Source organism: Halichoerus grypus, chromosome 5 (genome assembly GCF_964656455.1).
Source record: "Halichoerus grypus chromosome 5, mHalGry1.hap1.1, whole genome shotgun sequence".
NCBI classification, from domain to species: domain Eukaryota; kingdom Metazoa; phylum Chordata; class Mammalia; order Carnivora; family Phocidae; genus Halichoerus; species Halichoerus grypus.
Genome location: NC_135716.1, coordinates 135,364,155 through 135,382,486, shown reverse-complemented (window position 1 = coordinate 135,382,486; position 18,332 = coordinate 135,364,155). Strand labels below are relative to the sequence as shown.

The 18,332-nt window shown below is 42.5% G+C and overlaps 3 long non-coding RNA genes across 7 annotated transcripts in view; 1 reads left to right on the top strand and 2 right to left on the bottom strand.

The window, feature by feature from the left end:
• The window catches only part of LOC118546969 (uncharacterized), a 72,413-nt gene extending 67,561 nt beyond the window's left edge, over positions 1-4,852 (bottom strand). Inside the window, exons 1-3 of one of the 4 annotated variants that reach the window (XR_013448142.1) lie at positions 4,335-4,852; positions 3,426-3,589; positions 2,871-3,042 (exon numbers count right to left, since the gene is read on the bottom strand). This is a non-coding gene — a long non-coding RNA (uncharacterized LOC118546969). Of the gene's footprint in view, positions 1-2,870; positions 3,043-3,357; positions 3,374-3,425; positions 3,590-3,814; positions 3,947-4,334 lie in introns of those variants that run through there. The other 3 variants (XR_013448141.1, XR_013448144.1, XR_013448143.1) reach the window with 3 other exon arrangements.
• Positions 1-18,332, bottom strand: part of LOC144381919 (uncharacterized) — a 436,617-nt gene that overhangs the window by 250,498 nt on the left and 167,787 nt on the right. The window lies entirely within an intron of this gene.
• LOC144381920 (uncharacterized) overlaps positions 5,406-18,332 on the top strand; it is a 49,122-nt gene continuing 36,195 nt past the window's right edge. For both annotated transcript variants that reach the window (XR_013448147.1, XR_013448146.1), the window contains exons 1-3: positions 5,406-5,504; positions 14,798-14,965; positions 17,920-18,079. This is a non-coding gene — a long non-coding RNA (uncharacterized LOC144381920). The remainder of the gene's footprint in view (positions 5,505-14,797; positions 14,966-17,919; positions 18,080-18,332) is intronic.

Here is an 18,332-nt window from a genome sequence, read left to right as displayed (position 1 = left end):
ACGTATACGACAGTCTGTCATCTATAAGATGAGGATATTGTATTTAAATGACCCCTAAGTCCCTTCCAGTGCCATTAGTCAATCTCATTAGACAAAACCAAACCCCAAAGATGGCACTGTCTCCATTCAGGTCAGCATTATACTTTTTTTTTTTTTGGAGACAAGGGGTCAGCAGCCTTGTGGGCCCAATTACCACCAGTGGAGCTATGATGTGGGGGTGGGGGCATGGGGGAGTGGAGGAGAGAAAGTAAATGAAGGAGTAAGAGAAAACAAACATGAGTGGTATCACTAACATGCCACCAGGTGTCACAACAGTTACTGTGTCACATACTGTTCTCTGATAGAGTTTGGCATGCCCAGGAGCCTTTTACAAAAGCAGCTACAGCTAGATGTGTGGGTATCTAAGTTTTCCCATAACACCCCCACTAGCCTTTCTAGTTCCCTACACACTTTTATTGACCTTCATGAATAGGACATGCCTCCCACATAGAAATATGCAAAGCATTCACTATTAGGTCTCATGTTCTAAAATAATGACTCTTGGGATCCCCAAATTTCCACATGAAAAACAGCAAAGGAAAGTAGCGATTTTACAGTCACCTCTTCTGAAATTAATCCATCGACCAAAAGGAGCGATGTTACAGGCCAGTGATGTCCAAGAGAAGTAAAATGCAAGCCATGCATATGTTTTTAAATATTTTAGCAGCCATATTTAAAAATAAATTTAAAACAGATGAAATCAACCTTAATATATTTCATTTAGGTCCATATACCTAAAATAGTATCATCTGAACATGTAATCAATATAAAAATAACTCAAGATATTTTATTTTCTTTGTACTAAGTCTTTGAAAACTGGGGTGTAATTTACACTTACAACACATCTCACTCAATTCAAACTCTAGATTTTCATCAGAAACACTTAACCTGTATTTAGATTTCACCCGTTTTACAGTTTAAAAAGTAGATGCGTATGTTCAAATTGTTTCCAAACATATTTTAAGTTTTCCAATAACTGAATCAAGTATCAATTTTAAGAATTTATTAAAATTTTAAATTCAGCTCATTATCGTAGCCAGATTTCAGGTGCTTGACAGCAACACGTTGGCTACCGAATTAATGCAGTTACAGACAATCCTGTCACCTGGATTCTTTTAAACCTGAACCAGACTGAAAGATATTACCCTCTTCAACCAGCAAGTCCTTCTACAACACCCACCAGGTGCTCCAATGATGCCAAGTATTTTCTGCCCCACTACTAATCCTTAAGTTGTCAATACTTTAGTGATGATCACTGATTAAGCAGCCCTTCCCAGAGACTGAACAATGTTTTTAGCTCAGAGAGAAAGGTACACCTCAACTCAAGAAAAGAATGGAGACACTGAAATTCAAAGATACACAGTTCGGCTCCAAAGTAAAGGTGGAAAATCCTGACATCGTTACTTCTTTGTCCAGGATCTTAGTCACCCCGCCAAACTTACCGACATTGTTTATGATTAGCCTCTGAACTTCACACTCACAGCAGCTGTCCCTGCATCCTGATTCTTCACCTTCCTCAAGCACTCCCTCCCAGCCTCCCTCCACAACCTCCTTTATACTCTTTAGAGCACATTCCAGGAGCCCCTCTTCATTCTGAAAAATGCTTGTTATTGTTGACATACCAAAACGTATGAGTAATTCAATAAATGAATCCCAAACCATCCTATTAATCATTCACGGGTCTAGGTACCCAAGTTACCTTGAGAAAAGCTTTTCTGAATATGCATGGGAAGTATCCCCTCTACTCTTCCCCAAAGGAACCAGTTACAAACACTTCAGTTTTCCCTCCCTATGTCAAAGTTCAGTGTTTCTCCTGCAGCTGAGTTAAAAGTTGATCTTCTAAAGGAGCTGGATTCCTAAGATAGTTCTATTTTGAGCGTTCTTCCTGTTCTGAAGCTAAAGTTGGAAGGGCTTAGGTGGTGATGTCATGAAAGAGAGGCTGTTGGCTTTTACAGAAGGGTCTTCAGCAACTCTGGGGATGCTCATATGGTGGAACCCGGGAGGGGGGTGATGTTCATTTTTCATCTCTTTCCTTTCCCTTCCCTTCCTTGTGAGTCCCAGCTATTATTTAGCCAGCAAGAAAACAAGTTCAAATAAGCATGCAAACGTATTTACGTATTTTACTCAAAAACGAAAAGACTGGGGAGATGGAAAATGCCTCACGCTAGGGAAGAAGGGTGACAACCTCCTTCTCCACTCTTCGTCCCCACCTTCCCAAATATCTATCACAGGACTATGGACAAAAAGGGTAAGAAGGACAGCTGGTGAGAAGAATCAAGGGATTATAAATCTAGGTTTGAAGAGGAAAATGCTGTTGGGGATATTAAGGACAGAAAGGGGACCCCTGGGTCCACTGTTTTCTCCTCCCTTTTGGAATGGTTGGATTTGGGGCTGGGTGTGTCTTCTGCTTGGGAGGCGTGTTTGGCTCTGGAGAACCAAGAGGGGCCAGGGTGGGGCCCAGGGAAAGAGAGCCAGAGACAGGCTGCTTTAGGCCAGATTCTGGGCTAAGCTCTTAGGGAAAGAAAAGAAGGGGGCTGTCAGGAGACAGCAGACAATTCCGTTAGAATACCTGGTAAGGAACAAATAACGGCACTGACCTAAGGAGATCACCTCTCTCAATCTAAACCCAGCAGTTAGTTGCTGGTTGGCGGGGTGCAGGTCCAGAGGGAAGAGAAAATCCCAGCACATCTGTAGACCACAACTTGCCTGGGTCCGGGATGGATGTGCCCGGTGCAATCAGCAGGTGAAAGCAGCACTTTCTGGTCAATTCTGGGATGGGGGATTAGCTAAGAACTCTGCGGAACACAAGATTCTCTGGTTTTTCAGCTCACCTCTCCTCCAAAGCGAGAATAAGCACAGGTGTGGTCCTTCTCCAAGAAGGTGGCAGCTCGCGCGCGGGTAGCTGAGTGAGGGAAAAGATTCCTTGGCCCGGGAAGGCAGGGAGAAGCCGCGGGTTCAGCTGCGACCAGGAGCAGGCGATCTCCGCCAAGTCCCTTCCCCCTTCTTGAAAACCGAACAGGACCGGCAGAAATTACAACAACGCACCCCCCCAATAATGTTTCTAATAAAAGAAACAGCCTCTCATGCCTACATAAAAAACTGCACACTCTGGTTGATGGAAATAAACAGGTGAGCCCGTTGTAAAGCGGGAAAAGATTGGGGATGGGAGAAAGAACGTACAGAGAAATCGAGGCTTCCTCGCCCTCCCTGCACACCCCCTCCCCTCCGAGAGCCCGACAGAATGTGCGTGTGGCAGGTTGCAAGCTAAAAATGCCACACTGACAGGCCCCCCCACCCCCCGCCCATTCTCCCTCCTACCCCAGGGTCCAGCGTCCCGGCCCCGTGGTAGCGCCCGGTCCCCGGACGCCGCGCGGGGCTCCCCTCACCCCGGACCGCCGCCGCCGCCGCGGGGACTCCGCTCTTCCTCTCTCCTCCCTCCCTCCTCCTCCGCCTCCTCCTCGCAGACTCCTCCCGCCGGATCCTTCATGTAAACAACATCCAGGCTCTATTTACAGTCGCCGCCGGACGGCGAGGGACCCACGCCAGCACCCTGGAAGAAGGCGGGGGTGGGGGAAAAGCGAGTGCGCAACATTTACACACGCACCCCGCCCCTCCGCGCCGCTCCCCCTCCGAGGGGCCGGAGCCGGGCGCCGGGGGCCACCCGCGCCCTGGTCCAACCTGCGCCGCTCCTCATACCCCGGCGAGGGCCCGAGGGCAACCGCGGAGATGCCCCGGGCGAGGCCGCCCCCCCACCCCACCGGAAAAACACACACACCTCCACAACAAACCCAGCCCGGTAACACACGCTCGAAGTCCGTGAGGGAGTGCGGAGCCTCCGGCCCGCCCCGTGCCACCGCCCCAGCGCCCGCTGCCTACCCCGCGGCGGCGAACTGCTTGCGGTCCGGGGAGGCGGCTGAGGGCAGGCGCCCAGCGCCGGGCAGCGGCGCGCCCTCGGCCCCCGCCGCCACCGGCCCGCCCTCGGCCCGCCCCCCGCGCGGGCGCCCAGGCGGCCGAGCCCCGCGGCTGCGTGTGCGTGTGCGCGCGCGCGCCGCGACCAGCCTCGCCGGAACGGCTCTCGTCGCCCCCGCCGCTTCCCGCGTCCCCGGCCGGCTCCGGCGCGCCGCCACACCGTGCCAGGAGCGCCGCGGCCACTGCTCCGCGGCGGCGCACGGGCGCGCACACGGACGTAGACACTCGGCGGCACGGAGCCCCGCGCGGCCGCTCGCCGCCCGCAAGCGCCCGGTCCCGCGCGCGCCCGGCCGCCCCCGCGCCCGGCCCGCCGCCCCCACGCCCACCTGCGCCCCAGGGGGGGTCCTGGGCCCCCCTTCCTTTGTTCTTCCCTCTATTTGCATGAGGATTATCTAATGACGCAGCAAGGCTCGCCACAACGTGACCGTCGCCATTTTTCTGTTTTTATTCTATCTCTGCCATGTGATAGATTGGGGGGGGTGTTGGAAAAGGGAGAGAGACAGGTTTAAAAAAAAAAAAAACTTCCGGGTCTCATGACCGGGAAGGGAGAAAAACAAAAGGGAGACGAGACACAACTCCAGGGGAAGGATGTGTGCGTGTGTGTGTGCACGCGCGCGCGCACGCGCTTCCCCCTCCCGCCTGGGCTCCAAGAAGGGAGGCTCCCGCAGCGGACAGGGAGCATCCTCCCATCCAGAGAGCCCAGTGGACCCCCCCGCTTCTAGCCGTGGCGTCGCCCGTCCTGGTCTCACACTCGCTGCAAACGCTCCGCGAAGCTGTCAGCTTGGTCCCTTCTGGCCCCTCCACTTGCTCTTCACCCCGGAGCTCGCACCCTTGCTCTCAAGCGGGTGTAAGGTTCTGGGTTACGTTCAGGGTAATCTCACCATAAACGGAGGAAATAATAAAGTTTAAAGGCTACCGAATTTCCTGTGTTTTAAGATAGTTTGTTTCCATGCTGTTGTTTATGGCAACCGCGTGGCAACGCTAGGCAGAATCTTATATTGGTTCGAATTCTTCCTCTTTATACCCTTTTCTCTCTCTTCCCAAAGCGAGACACACCCTTGTGTGGTGGTCCGGGGTGGGGGTGGGGGTTGTGTGGCGACGGACCATTCATAGCTTGATTTACTTTGTAAGAAGTCTTTAATAAGTGGTGGTTCAGGGCCAGGGTGCATTGTTTAAGAAGACAGTTGCATGCAGCAAGGTGGATTCGCGTTACACTGATCGTATTCATATTTGGAGGGCGTGATAGACATTCATTCTTTCCCAAGTCTCGTGTTCACGGTTGCTGAAGAAAACAGAGTATTTGGAACTCTGCCACGTTTTTCAGTGAGATATAAAATTTTGTACTTTTGTTTACTACTGCATTTCCTTTGGGCACTTTCACTTTTGTTTCTCTTGAGTTTCCTTTCTGGGTTCTTGTCTCAATTTCACAATTCACGGCCGAAATGGACTTTACAATCGACTAGGGTTCCTCGATTTACAGGCGCAGAAACGAGACCGTGAGTAGTGATGCAAGTTGCTCCAGGTCACACATTTAATTAGGGCGGAGCTTGGATTGAGCGCAGCTCACCTGATAGCTCTGCAGGAGGGGTGGAGATGGAGGGTGGGGGATGGTAACGTCTGGCAGCAACTCCGCTTTGTAAGATTGATATCCTAGAAATTAAAGATGGAGAACACTTACCAGATCATTACCTTCTTGGGACTGGTGTGAATTGATTGCTTCTTCAAAACCCCCTTTCTTGTGTTTTTGACTCAACTATACCTGTTAATTCAGATTCCATTTCACTCTTCCCAATGAGAGTTGGTCATCTCACCGAACAGCCCTACATGATTGTAATGAATTGTTTTTATTAGATTCACAGAGTAGATCACTGCCCCTTTGTCCACCTACTGTTTCCTTTTTATATTTATTTCATGGTGCCTTTCACACTTCAGCATATGTAACAGTTGATGTATCTCCCTGAACTGGAGGGTAAGCTTGAAGGGCAGGGCCATGCCATATTCATTTTGTATCTCCCACCTTGCCTGGCAATGAATAAGCAAATTAAGGCCTGATGAGGATTTTTCTTCCCCCGTAATTCCTTCCTAACCATCTCTAGGAAATTCCTTCCATGTTTCTGGTGAAGGCAGAACACTGAAGATGCTTTTTAATTCTTACACCTTTGCAGACCATTTTTGGCAGCCTTCTACTTTACAGAGCCAAGCAAAACATAATTTGTTTATTCCGTTTTTTTTTTTTTTTTAACCAACTGCTTTCTCCCCTCTTTTTACCTCGTTTGGTTCCTCTTCAAATTCCTTCTAATTCGTGTAATTAGTTATGCCATCGCTTGCCTTTTGACTTTTGCTTTCTTAGGCTCCAAAAGGTTGGTAAAGTTTAAACTTCGATTTAACTAACCTTCCTCAGCCAGGAACACAGGCAGTTGAGCAGTATGAAGAGGGCTGCTGAAAAGATCTCAGCATCTGGACAAAGAGTGCACATTCACAGCTTTAAAAGACTAGAGAATAACTGATGCATGCAATCATATTGACAGCTCAGCGGAGGGTCTGGATTGTCCCACAGATGAGTTCATACACATCTGGATCAATGAGGTTCGATCACATATCTGAACATGAACCACAAGTATTCCTTTGGATGGGGCAAATGAAGTTGATATTACTGATGGTAACATCTAAAGTCCATATGTTTCATCCTGGATAGTAACAGTGTGGTAATAATTTTAAACGTAACCGTATCACCTTCCAGCAAGATGGAGATGGCACCTAATTATATTTAAAAGCATGTGCTCCCTTAAGTACAAAGGTGAACAAAGAAAAAAGGAACATAAATAAAAAATACAAAAAATACCTCCATATTTCTTCCACGCATGTATACTCACACATCATTACAAAGAAGATCAAAATTTAGTCCTCTGGAGTACTACATGGTTGCTGATTAAAGTAGAGCTCTTATAGGCACTCTAACAATATTCTTCATCTCTCCCATACACACTTAAAACAATGACAACTCCCGATGTGTGACAGCCTGGACTTTGGAATCAGGTTCTGATCTCAGCCCTGCTAATCTATTAGCTGGGCAAGTTTCTCATCAGTTCTGATTCTGTATAAAGAAATAGAAAACAAGCATAATGTCACCTACCTCAAAGAGAAGGTTTTAGGATTGAAATTTCATCAGAATTTTAAAAATATATGTAAAACCCCCACCCTGGTATGATGCTTACAATATAATCTCCAATAATGGGGGGCTGTAATAATTTTTTAATTGTATTTTTATTAATCCCATGTGCTTCCTAGAATTATTCTTTCCCTTTTGGCTTCCTGCTCTTGAAAATTCAACAAACCTAGTATTAGTGAAAGTTCTCTGACTATGAAGTCCTGCCTTCAAGAAGTTCACACTTCAGCCTTGGAAAAATACATACAGAAGTAACTGTACTGATACTGGTAGATGGAAGACAAACACTTAATTCATACCACTTTATGATGATCTAACTGAGAAGCATTTACTTAAGATCTAGCTTCACTAATACCCAAGCAAAGACAAAGCTTCTGGAAGCAGTTAGGAAAATGCCACACACACATGCGCACACACACACACACACAATCCTAAACCCTCACATTTTCACACACACGAGGAAGATTACCCTTAAAACTCCATCCAATCAGTATAATTCTGCAGCTTTTGAAAACGGTTTTCTGGTCCAATGTAAGAGGCAGGCTTCTTTTGCATTCAAGTGAAAACTATGCTGGATTGTACCTTTGAAATAATGTTGGAGAAGTGTAGTTAATAGGAAGCACTTCTGGTTGTTAATTAATTAGACCACTTTAATCAAGAACTATTTTCTGAGAAACTTATTCCCAGCCCTGGGTCAGGTGCTAAAGAAACAAAGATGAGGAAGACATAGACTTTGTCCTTAAGGAACTCATTCAACAAATGTTTATTGAATACCTACTGGGGATGCAGTGGTGAAAAAGACATTGAGCTTACTAGCAGGGGATTGATACATACACCTTATCTTTACAGCACCCTCAAGAAGGGTTTGATTGACACAGGGTTTGGGCAAGGCAAAAAATATACTCCACCTTCAGAACATTCTTTGTTCCTCAAAACAAAGAACAGCTCTTGAAAAAAGAGAAGATTGGTCTCTTCAGCTGGATTGAACCTTGGAATCTCCCTAGCATTCGGCAGAATTGTGAAGCGAATGAAATTAAATTCAATTCTCCTGGAGTCTAGACTATTTAAACAGCTTTCTGGTCTCTCAGTTCCTGACTTTCTCAACTCTTGTTTTGTTCTCCAAAGGTTGATTCTAAAATGCAAATCTGATTATATTATGCTCCTGCTTAAAAACTTTCATGGCTCCCCATTATCTGCCAAGCATGGCACACAAGATCATTTCTGATCTTGCTCTGCCAAAGCCTTCCCACCTCATCCTTCATAACACTCACAGGTAAGGGTTGTCAGATTCTGTAAATAAAAATACAGGATGCCCAGTTACATTTAAATTTCAGATAAGCAACATTTTTTTTTGGTATAAATGTGTCCCCAATATTGCATGGGACATACTTACACTAAAAGGCTTTCATTATTTATCTGAAATCCAAATTTAAATAAGCATCCTCCATTTTATCTGGCAACTCTACTCATGCTAGTCTGATTGATTAACTTGCCATTCCCCACTAGTCTCTTCATGTCTTTGTAAAAGCTTGATAACCTCTCCATTCTGCCCCTCATCCACATGGTGTGTTTCTGTTTCTTCTTCAAAAGCCAGTCATGGGCTTCTGGAACCCTGCAGGTGTGAGCACGGAATCCAGTGTGCTGGGGGTGGGCCTGGCTATCTGTGTGCTTTGTTTAATATCTGGGCTTCTGCCCCAGTTCCTGTTCATCCTTCCCTTTCTCCCTCCTGGTACTGGAGTTCTGCCCTGAACCCTAGTTAATTTGGCTGGGACCCACACACAGTTCTTTACCCTTGCCAACTTTCTCCCTGAGGCTTGTGAGGCTAGATCCTTTCTCCCAGCAGCTGGTTGGGCTCCTGACCTAAACTGCATGGATCACTGAAACCTGCCTCCAATGCCACTGCCTTCCTGTCTTACTTACTATAAAAGATAGACAAGATACTCAAATGAGATCAAGTTTGTGAGTGTGGTTTGTAAACTATAAAGCCTCCACGATGGCAATTTAGTTTTTAGAGACTAATTTCAAGTTCTTCACCTGGTCGTGTGTATGAAAACCCCTCTTTAAGGTGCTCTGGATTTCCCTTGTTTCTGCTCATGCCTAGTGATATATGATGCTGAAAATGATGGGGATATTTTCCAAAGGTCCTCTAATTTTGATTCGTGCGTTCAACCACACTGGCTATTTTATTATGAATGGATTTAGACTGGTGGCTTTAATTTTTTAAATTTTAGTTTTATGATCCAGGACACACTTCTTCGCAACTCCAACCAGAGTCTCGTGAACTATGTCATACCCTGAGTATGTGTAATGAACTCTGATATTTTCTATTAGATTTCACCTTTTAAAAATTGGGCAACCCACTAAGTTAATTTCATAATCTGATAATAGATTGTGACTTGCATTTTGCTAAACACTGATCTGCACTATCCATTTGGGATTTCTGTATCAACCAACTGACCAGGACAGTTGTCAAAAGTCTACCTCATTTGGTGCTGTCTCCAGTAGGAACCACTTTGTCCACAAAAGGAGTTGAGGGCACCTCACTGAAGTAAGTCACAGTTGTTCCTGCTGATAACATCAGCAAGCCGAGTGCTGCAGCCAGACTTTCTAAGCTGCCTGAGGTTAGTATATATAATTCCTGGCGAGGCCATTTACAGAGATGGAGAGCTGCAAAATCATCACACCTGGCAACTACATTTATCTTAGCATAGAGGGATATTGTTTGGGAGCAATTCTTAGACTTTTTTCTTTTAAGATTTTATTTATTTATTTGAGAGAGAGAGAGAGGTGGAAGAGCAGAGGGGGAAGGAGTGAGAATCTCAAGCAGACTCTGCACTGAGCACGGAGCCCGATGCAGGGCTGGAGCCCACAACTGCAAGATCATGACCTGAGCCAAACCCGGAGTCAGAAGCTTAACTGACTGCGCCACCCACACGCCCCATCTTTCTCAGACTTTTAAAATTAGTCCTGGTTGGAGATGCCTGGGTGGCTCAGTCAGTTAAGCGGCTGCCTTCAGCTCAGGTCATGATCCCAGGCTCCTGGGATCGAGTCCCGCATCGGGCTCCTTGTTCAGCGGGGAGTCTGCTTCTCCCTCTGCCTGCCGCTCCCCCTGCTTGTTCTCTTTCTCTGACAAATAAAAAAATAAATAAATAATCTTAAAAAAAAAAAAATTATTCCTGGTTGGGTTAAAGAGACTTTTAGGTTTCTGAGGTTTCACATTAATTTCAGATACAAAACATAAATGAAGACTCTCTCATTCACTGCTATGATTTTGTTTTATTCTCTTCTCCCTGAATGGTGAGCAGGTTCATCTGATATTCAGACTGCTTGAAGAAGCTGGGCAACAGTAGATTCCAAAGACAATCAGGGAAATATATGGAAAGGAAATATGGCTCAAATGGAGTGGAAAGAAGACTAATTATCTAAATAATTTTTATGATACAGGTGGTCAACCCAGCTGCTATAATTCAGGATCTTCACACACACACACACACACACACACACACACACACACACACACACTCCCTACGTTCTTCTCTCACTCAGAGCTGCTTCATTCGTTTTTCTTTATGGTAGGGTTTTAATTGTGTTTGTTTTCTTGGCCTTGAAAAGACCAGTTTCAGAACAATGGTGGCACAAAAGCTGGACTGGAGAGAATTTAAACGAGAACAGGAAAAAAGAGGAATTAGAGGCAGCTAATACAGTATAGACAACTGTTCTGCTACAAAAGATTACAGAGAAATAAGGTGGTAACCAAATGAGGGAAATACAGTCAAGGGGAGATTTTTATTTGTTTGTCTTTAATATGCTTGAAATGATTTGTTTGTCTACCAGTGGAGATGATCCAGTAGAGGAAAAATTCATGATGTAGAATAGAGTGGGAGGGTTTGCTGGCTTGGTGTTCCTAAGTCTACAAGAGGATGGCATCTCATGCACTAGTGGAAGGTTTTATATGGGGGCCCTGAGAATGCATCCTGACTGACAGAAGATAAGGCAGGGTCTAAAGGGATACACCCATATGGACATGTGGATGCAGTAAGAATCAGTGGTAGTTGTCTTCTGACTGTTCAGTTTTCTCAATGAGGTAAGAAGCACAGTCATCAACTGGGAGTGAGAATGGCGGAGAGAAGAGAAAAGCAGAAAGTGAATGTAGTAATGTAGAATGTAGGAAAGTGACTGAATGAGGCAGATGTGGGACGTTAGCTGGGAAACAGCAAGGGCCTTCTTAAGTTCCTGGTGACAAGTTTGAGGTGAGACCAGTCTAGGTGGGCAGTTGGATTTTTAACAGTGTTGTAATTTTGCCAACCAGTGTGAGAGATTAATGTGATTAAGGAAGTTGAGGGAGTGATTATATTTACTGACTCTGAATTTTAATCTGAACAAAGAGGGAATAGACAGCCTCAAGGGACAAAGTACACTAAAAAAAAAAAAAAAAAAATGGTGCCTAAAATGCTCCTCCTTCTGGTCTTTGCAAGACTGGCTCCCTCTTGTGGTCCAGTCATTTTCTAATATCATGGTTTTAACTCTCTCCTGAGTACTTAAGGTACTTTCCTTTTACTTTCCTCTGTCTATCTATCCATCCCTCCTCAATTTCACAGCTACTAGAAGATAAGCTCTGGGAGGACAAGGACCTCATCCATATTGTTCACTATTTTATAGACACAGCATTTATTTGAACAGGAAAATTCCAAAAGGTATTTGATAGAAGAATGATAGAGACTACGGTATGATTTGTAAGGTCTTTTCCATCCTAATCACGCTCTTCTCTACGAGCTCCTGGGAAATACAGTCAAGGTTTTCTCGGTTTTCTCCTTCTAACCTCCTCCAAGAGAAAGAAAATCTGTCCACCAGGGTTAGAGCTGCTTGCTAAACCGTCCATGTCAGGTCTTCAGAGGGTATGGAAAGGAAAGTTCAAGGACAATTTTACCAGAGTTATACAGGCACTAGATATTTCTAAGGTGAGCCAGAAAGGGTACTATGAAGTCACAATAGCTTTCTGTTTTGTTTAAAACATCCTTATTGAGGTTTAATTTAGATACCATAAAAATCACCCATTTTAAGTGTACACTTCATTGAATTTTAGTGAGTTTATACAATTAGACAACCATCACCACAATTCAGTTTTAGAGCACTTTCATGACCACAAAAAGTTCCCTTGTGCCTGTTTGCAATCCATCTCTGCTCCCACCCCAGCCCTAGGCAACCACCGATCTGTCTACAATTTTGCCTTTTCTAAAATTTTCATATAAATGGAATCATATAATATGTAGCCTTTTGTGCCTGCCTCGTTCCATTTAGTATAATGCTTTCGTTGTGAATAATATTCCCCTCTATAGACATACAACATTTTGTCTATCAATTTACCAGTTGAAAGACGCTGTTTGCAGTTTGGGGACTATTGTGAATAATACTGCAGTGAATATTTGGGCGCCTGGGTGGCTCAGATGGTTAAGCGTCTGCCTTCGGCTCAGGTCATGATCCCAGGGTCCTGGGATCGAGTCCCGCATCGGGCTCTCTGCTCCTTGGGAGCCTGCTTCTCCCTCTGCATCTCTCTCTCTCTGTCTCTCATGAATAAATAAATAAAATCTTTAAAAAAAAAAAAAAAAACTGCAGTGAATATTTGTGTACAGGTTTTTGTGTGGACATACATTTTCATTTCTTTTGGATAGATACCTAGGAGTTGAGTTGCTAAGTCAATTCGTAAGTGTATGTTTGGATTTTTAAAAAGTGCCAAAGTTTCCCAAAGTGGCTGTCTCATTTTATGTTCCCACTAGCAATGAATGTGTTTCTCCGTATCTTCACAAACACTCGGTCAGTCTTTTTTGTCTTATCCATTCTAGCAGGTGTGGTGTGGTACGTCATTTTGGTTTTAACTTGCATTTCTCTGATGACTAATGATGTTAAACATCTTTTCACATACTCACCTGCCATTTATATATCTTCTTTGGTGAGGTGATTATTCAAATATTTTGCTCATTTCTTATTGGGTTGTTTGTCCTCTTGCTGCTGAATTATAAGAGTTCTTTATATATTCTGGATTCAAGTCCTTTATCAGATATGTTTTGCAAATATTTCCATTCTCTTGTGTCTTTTGAAGAGCAAAAGTTTGCATTTTGATAAAGTCCAATTGGTTGGATTTTGTCTTTGATTGTTTTTACTTTTTGTGTTATATATAAAGAATTCTTTGCCTAATTCAAGGCTCTGAATATTTCATCCTGTGTTTTCTTTTAAGTCGTTATGTATGGTGTAAGGTAAAGGTTGAGTTTCATTTTTTTACAGATGTTTGTCTGATGGTCCCAGCATCTATTGTTGAAAGAGCTATCCTTTCCCACTTAATTACTTGGCATCTTTCTCAAAAATCAATTGACCGTATACGTGAAGATCTGTTCCTAGATTCTCCATTCTCTTCCATCCACTTAAATGCCTATTGTTTCTTGATTATCATAGCTTTGTAGTAAGTTTCAAAACCAAATAAGGTCCTCTGACTTGGTATTTCTTTTTCAAAATTGTTTTACTATTCTAGGTTCTTTGCACTTTTATATAAATTTTAGAAACAGCTTTTCAGCATCCACCAAAAAAAAAAAGAAAAGCCTACTGGGATTTTGATGGGTATTACATTGAATCTATACAGCAACTTGGGAAAATTGCCATCTTACCAATATTGAATTTCCAACTCATGGATTTTATATATCTCCCCATTTTTATAAGTCCTCTTTAATTTCACTTAGTAATGGTGTGTAGTTTTCAATACACAGATTTGTGCTTCTCTTGTTAAATTTATTTCTAGGTACTGTATTCCTGTAATGCTATTATAAATGGAATTAATTCATTTTAAAATTGCTTACTGGTAGTTTATAGAAATATAATTGGTTTCTGTATATTGATCTTGTGTCCTACGGCCTTGTTAAACACACTTTTTAGTTCTAGTTTTTTTGTAGATTCTTTGCAATTAAAAAAACTTTTAGCCATGTTGAAGTATAATAGACAAAGAAAATTTTAATATATTTTGTTACTTAATATTAATTAAACAACATTTAATTAGTAAATTAAATAAGTTAATTAAAATTAACTCTAATATTTAAAATATACAATGTGATGATTTGATATACATATACATTATGAAAGAATTCCCGCCAATGAGTTAACTAACACACCCACCACCTTGCATAAATATACCTTTTTTCTTCCTTTTTTTTGGTAAGAACACTTAAGTTTTATTGTCTCAGTAAATTTCAATTATACATTATAATATTTTCAATAATAGTCACCATGCTATAAATTAAATCCTCACCCCTTGTTCATCTTATAACTGAAAGTTCGTACCCTTTTATCAGCATCTCCCTAATTTCCCCCATCCTTTAGCCCCTGGAACCACCATTGTGCCCTCTGTTTCAAAAATTTTTTTAAAGTTCCAGATATATATTATACCATGCAGTATTTGTCTTTCTCCGCCTGGTTTATTTCACTTAGCCTAATGCTCTCCAGTTTCATCCATGTTATCACAAAGCAGGACTTCCTCCCTTTTTAAGGTGGAGTAATATTCCACTTTGTGTGTGTGTGTATGTGTGTATATCTCACATTTTCTTTTTTTTTTTTTAAAGATTTTATTTATTTATTTGACAGAGAGAGAGAGGGCGAGCACAAACGGGGGAGCCGCAGGAAGAGGGAGGCAGAAGGAGAAGGAGAAGCAGGCTCCCCGCTGAGCAAGGAGCCTGATGTGGGGCTCCATCTCAGGACCCTGGGATCATGACCTGAGCCGAAGGCAGACTCTTAACCGACTGAGCCACCCAGGTACCCCTATCTCACATTTTCTTTATCCAGTCATCATTGACAAACAGGTTGTTTCCATGTCTTGGCTATTGTGAATAATGCTGCAATGAACATGGGAGTAGAAGTATCTCTTTGAAATAGTGATTTGTTGTCTCTGGATATGGTGGTTCTATTTTTAATTTCTTGAGGCAAGAAATTAAATTATACAGTTGTATAATTTACTGTTTTCCATAATGGCTATACCAGTTTACATTCCCACTAACAGTGTACAAAGGTTCCTTTTGTAATTTTTTATATACATGATCATGTTGCCTGAGGATCACAATAGCTCTTAAATTCCTTGCTCACTGCATCTCAGTCAACCCTCTCACTTCCTCTAACACCCAACACCATAGTCCTAAAATACCCTTACTCTTGATAATGTCACACATTCCTCCGATGAGGGTAGGGTAGAGTGTCCTTAAATTCCTTCTCAAGACTGGAATGTTGTACTAACAGTTGTGTTGCCCCTCATCTGTAGTAATATTCCACATTCATACACTCTACAAAGATAAACCTGTCACAAGAACTAAGTGCTTGTGTTCATGAATCTAGGATTCTTTTCCCCTTTGCTCATGTGATTTGCCTATATCTTCGCTCCAACGGTTGACCAAACCCCCTACTGGTGTCCCTATTCTTCTTCCCAGGTATGATAATACATTTAACAGATTAAAGTAAAGCCCTTGCCAGGAAATTTTCTGTCTCTAGTGATGCTGTCTTTGTCTGCCTGGATCTATTAGTTATTTTGTAGTAACTCTGAAAGGGTGTTCTTATTTTTAATTTCCAAATGCTGTGTGTGTGTGCACACGCACAGGGGTGGGAATGGATACCTAGTGGCAGCATTTGGCTATCATCCATTACTCAAGCCACACTTTCAGTCACCTAAACTCTATACAATTCTTTTACATGTATCACTATTAATTCGTTTTGCCTCCAACTGATCTATTTTTTGGACTTGTTTAGGACTTGATTAATTATCTCACAGTTACAACTTGTTAGATTCAGGTCATTATTTCAGACCACTGAGATCTTTTTGCATCCTGATTTTCTGCCATCCAGTATAACTTACCCCACCACATTCATGCTTTCCCGTATTTGGGAAGTAGATCACAGTCTTTATCTGAGTGAATTTTGAATGAAAAGGTCAGAGTGGGGACAGTTCACTGTGGCCTTGGAAACCTTCCCCCTACTTTCTTGCAGTCAGCAATTAGCACTCTTTAGGAATGGTTGCTCAACTAGTTACATGGTGATAAATCTGTGCTTCCTTTTCCTCTACTGTAAAATGAGGATGATTTTAGTACCCAACTCAAAGGACTGTTGCAAGGATTAAATGATTAAACACTTGCAATATGCTTAGAACAGTGCCCACATAGTATATACGCTCAAGAAGGTGAGCCATTCTTCTTGCAGAGGCCCAGGGTTTTATAGTCAACAGCTTGGACTTTATCTTCATCTTGTCATTTCCTAGCTGTGCATCCTTAGACATTATTTAACTTCTCTGAAGCTCAATTTCCTCATCGTAAAATAGTTGTGAGAACAGTGCCTTTTTTATAAAGTTGAAGGATTAATGAAGTAACATAGAGTGTTTAATACAGTGCATGACACTCAATAAATATTTGTTGCAATGATTCTTACTGACATTCATCTTAGACAATCTCCCTCTGTCCTCCTACCAAGATGTCTCTAAAACCTTGAAGATTTTCAGATACATTATGTCTATAGCATTCCCCTGATCAAACTATTTGGAAGTTAAGTAACTACTTTACAGAGTGTGGCTCATTTAAATCGTCTTTTAAAACCCCTCTAAATTGGGGCACCTGGGTGGCTCAGTCGTTAAGCGTCTGCCTTCAGCTCAGGTCGTGATCCCAGGGTCCTGGGATCGAGCCCCGCATCGGGCTCCCTACTCTGCGGGAAGCCTACTTCTCACTCTCCCACTCCCCCTGCTTGTGTTCCCTCTCTCGCTGTCTCTCTCTCTCTGTCAAATAAAATCTTTTAATAAATAAATAAATAAATAAATAAATAAAACCCCTTTAAATGAAAAAAATTGAAAAAAAAAGAAAAAAAACCCCTCTAAAATTCTTTATTTCTTTATTTTAAATTCCATTAATTAACATATGGTGTATTATTAGTTTCAGAGGTAGAGTTCAGTGATTCATCAGTCTTATATAATACCCAGAGCTCATTATATCACATGCCCTCCTTAATGCCCATCACCCAGTTACCCCATTCCCCTACCCAACTCCCCTCCAGCAACCCTCAGTTTGTTTCCTATGATTAAGAGTCTCTTATGGTTTGTCTCTCTCTCTGATTTCATCTTGTTTTATTTTCCCTCACTTCCCCTATCATCCTCTGTTTTGTTTCTTAAATTCCACATATGATTGAGATCATATAATTGTCTTTCTCTGACTGACTTATTTCGCTTAGCATAACACCCCCTAGTTCCATCCATGTCATTGGAAATGGCAAGATTTCTTTTTTTTTTTCATGGCTGAGTAGTATTCCATTGCAGATAGATAGATAGATAGATAGATAGATAGATAGATAGATACAGATATAGATATAGATATATCACATCCTCTTTATCCATTCATCTGTTGGTGGACATCTGGGCTTTTTCCATAGTTAGGCTATTTTGGACATTGCTGCTATAAACATTGAAAACCCCTCTAAAATTCTAAAAATATAAGCAAAATAATTACTTAAATGTTTAATTACTATGTTATGGCTAGATTATTAATCTTGGATTCATTTCATGATACCCTAGACTTGTATGTTATGTGTGCTGTATGTACAGTTTCTAAGAGAACCCTAGGGACCCTTGGAAAGACTATGATCATGTTGCAGACTGGGGAGCATAGTTAGATTACTCAAAATGATTACGAAGGTATATATTTGGTTTTATTACTGCTTTGTTCTTTGATTGATTTGGTGCCAAGAACATAGCTCTGGAATGCAGCCACCAGTGATAATGCTGTTTCTCTGAGAAGATCATCTGCCCCACGATGGTCAGCTAAGATGTGGAGTCTAACCAGATACTGCTTGCTGAATCACAACACTCCTCATGTGTGGTAGGAAAAGAAATCCCAAATCTTACAGGTATGATTTCCACAAAACAAACAATTCAAAAGGTAATGCCCTATAGCAACGAAGAATCAAGGCTTGATTTTTTGATGTAGTTTTTGCGAATTATTATGTGTCACATTTTCTAAAAAGTGTCTGTGTGAGCATAATATAAAACCTTGCAAGTCTGGGGCACCTGGCTGGCTCAGTCAGAAGGGCATGGGACTCTCATTTGGGGGATTGTGAATTTGAGCCCCATGTTGGGTGTAGAGATTACTAAAAATATAAA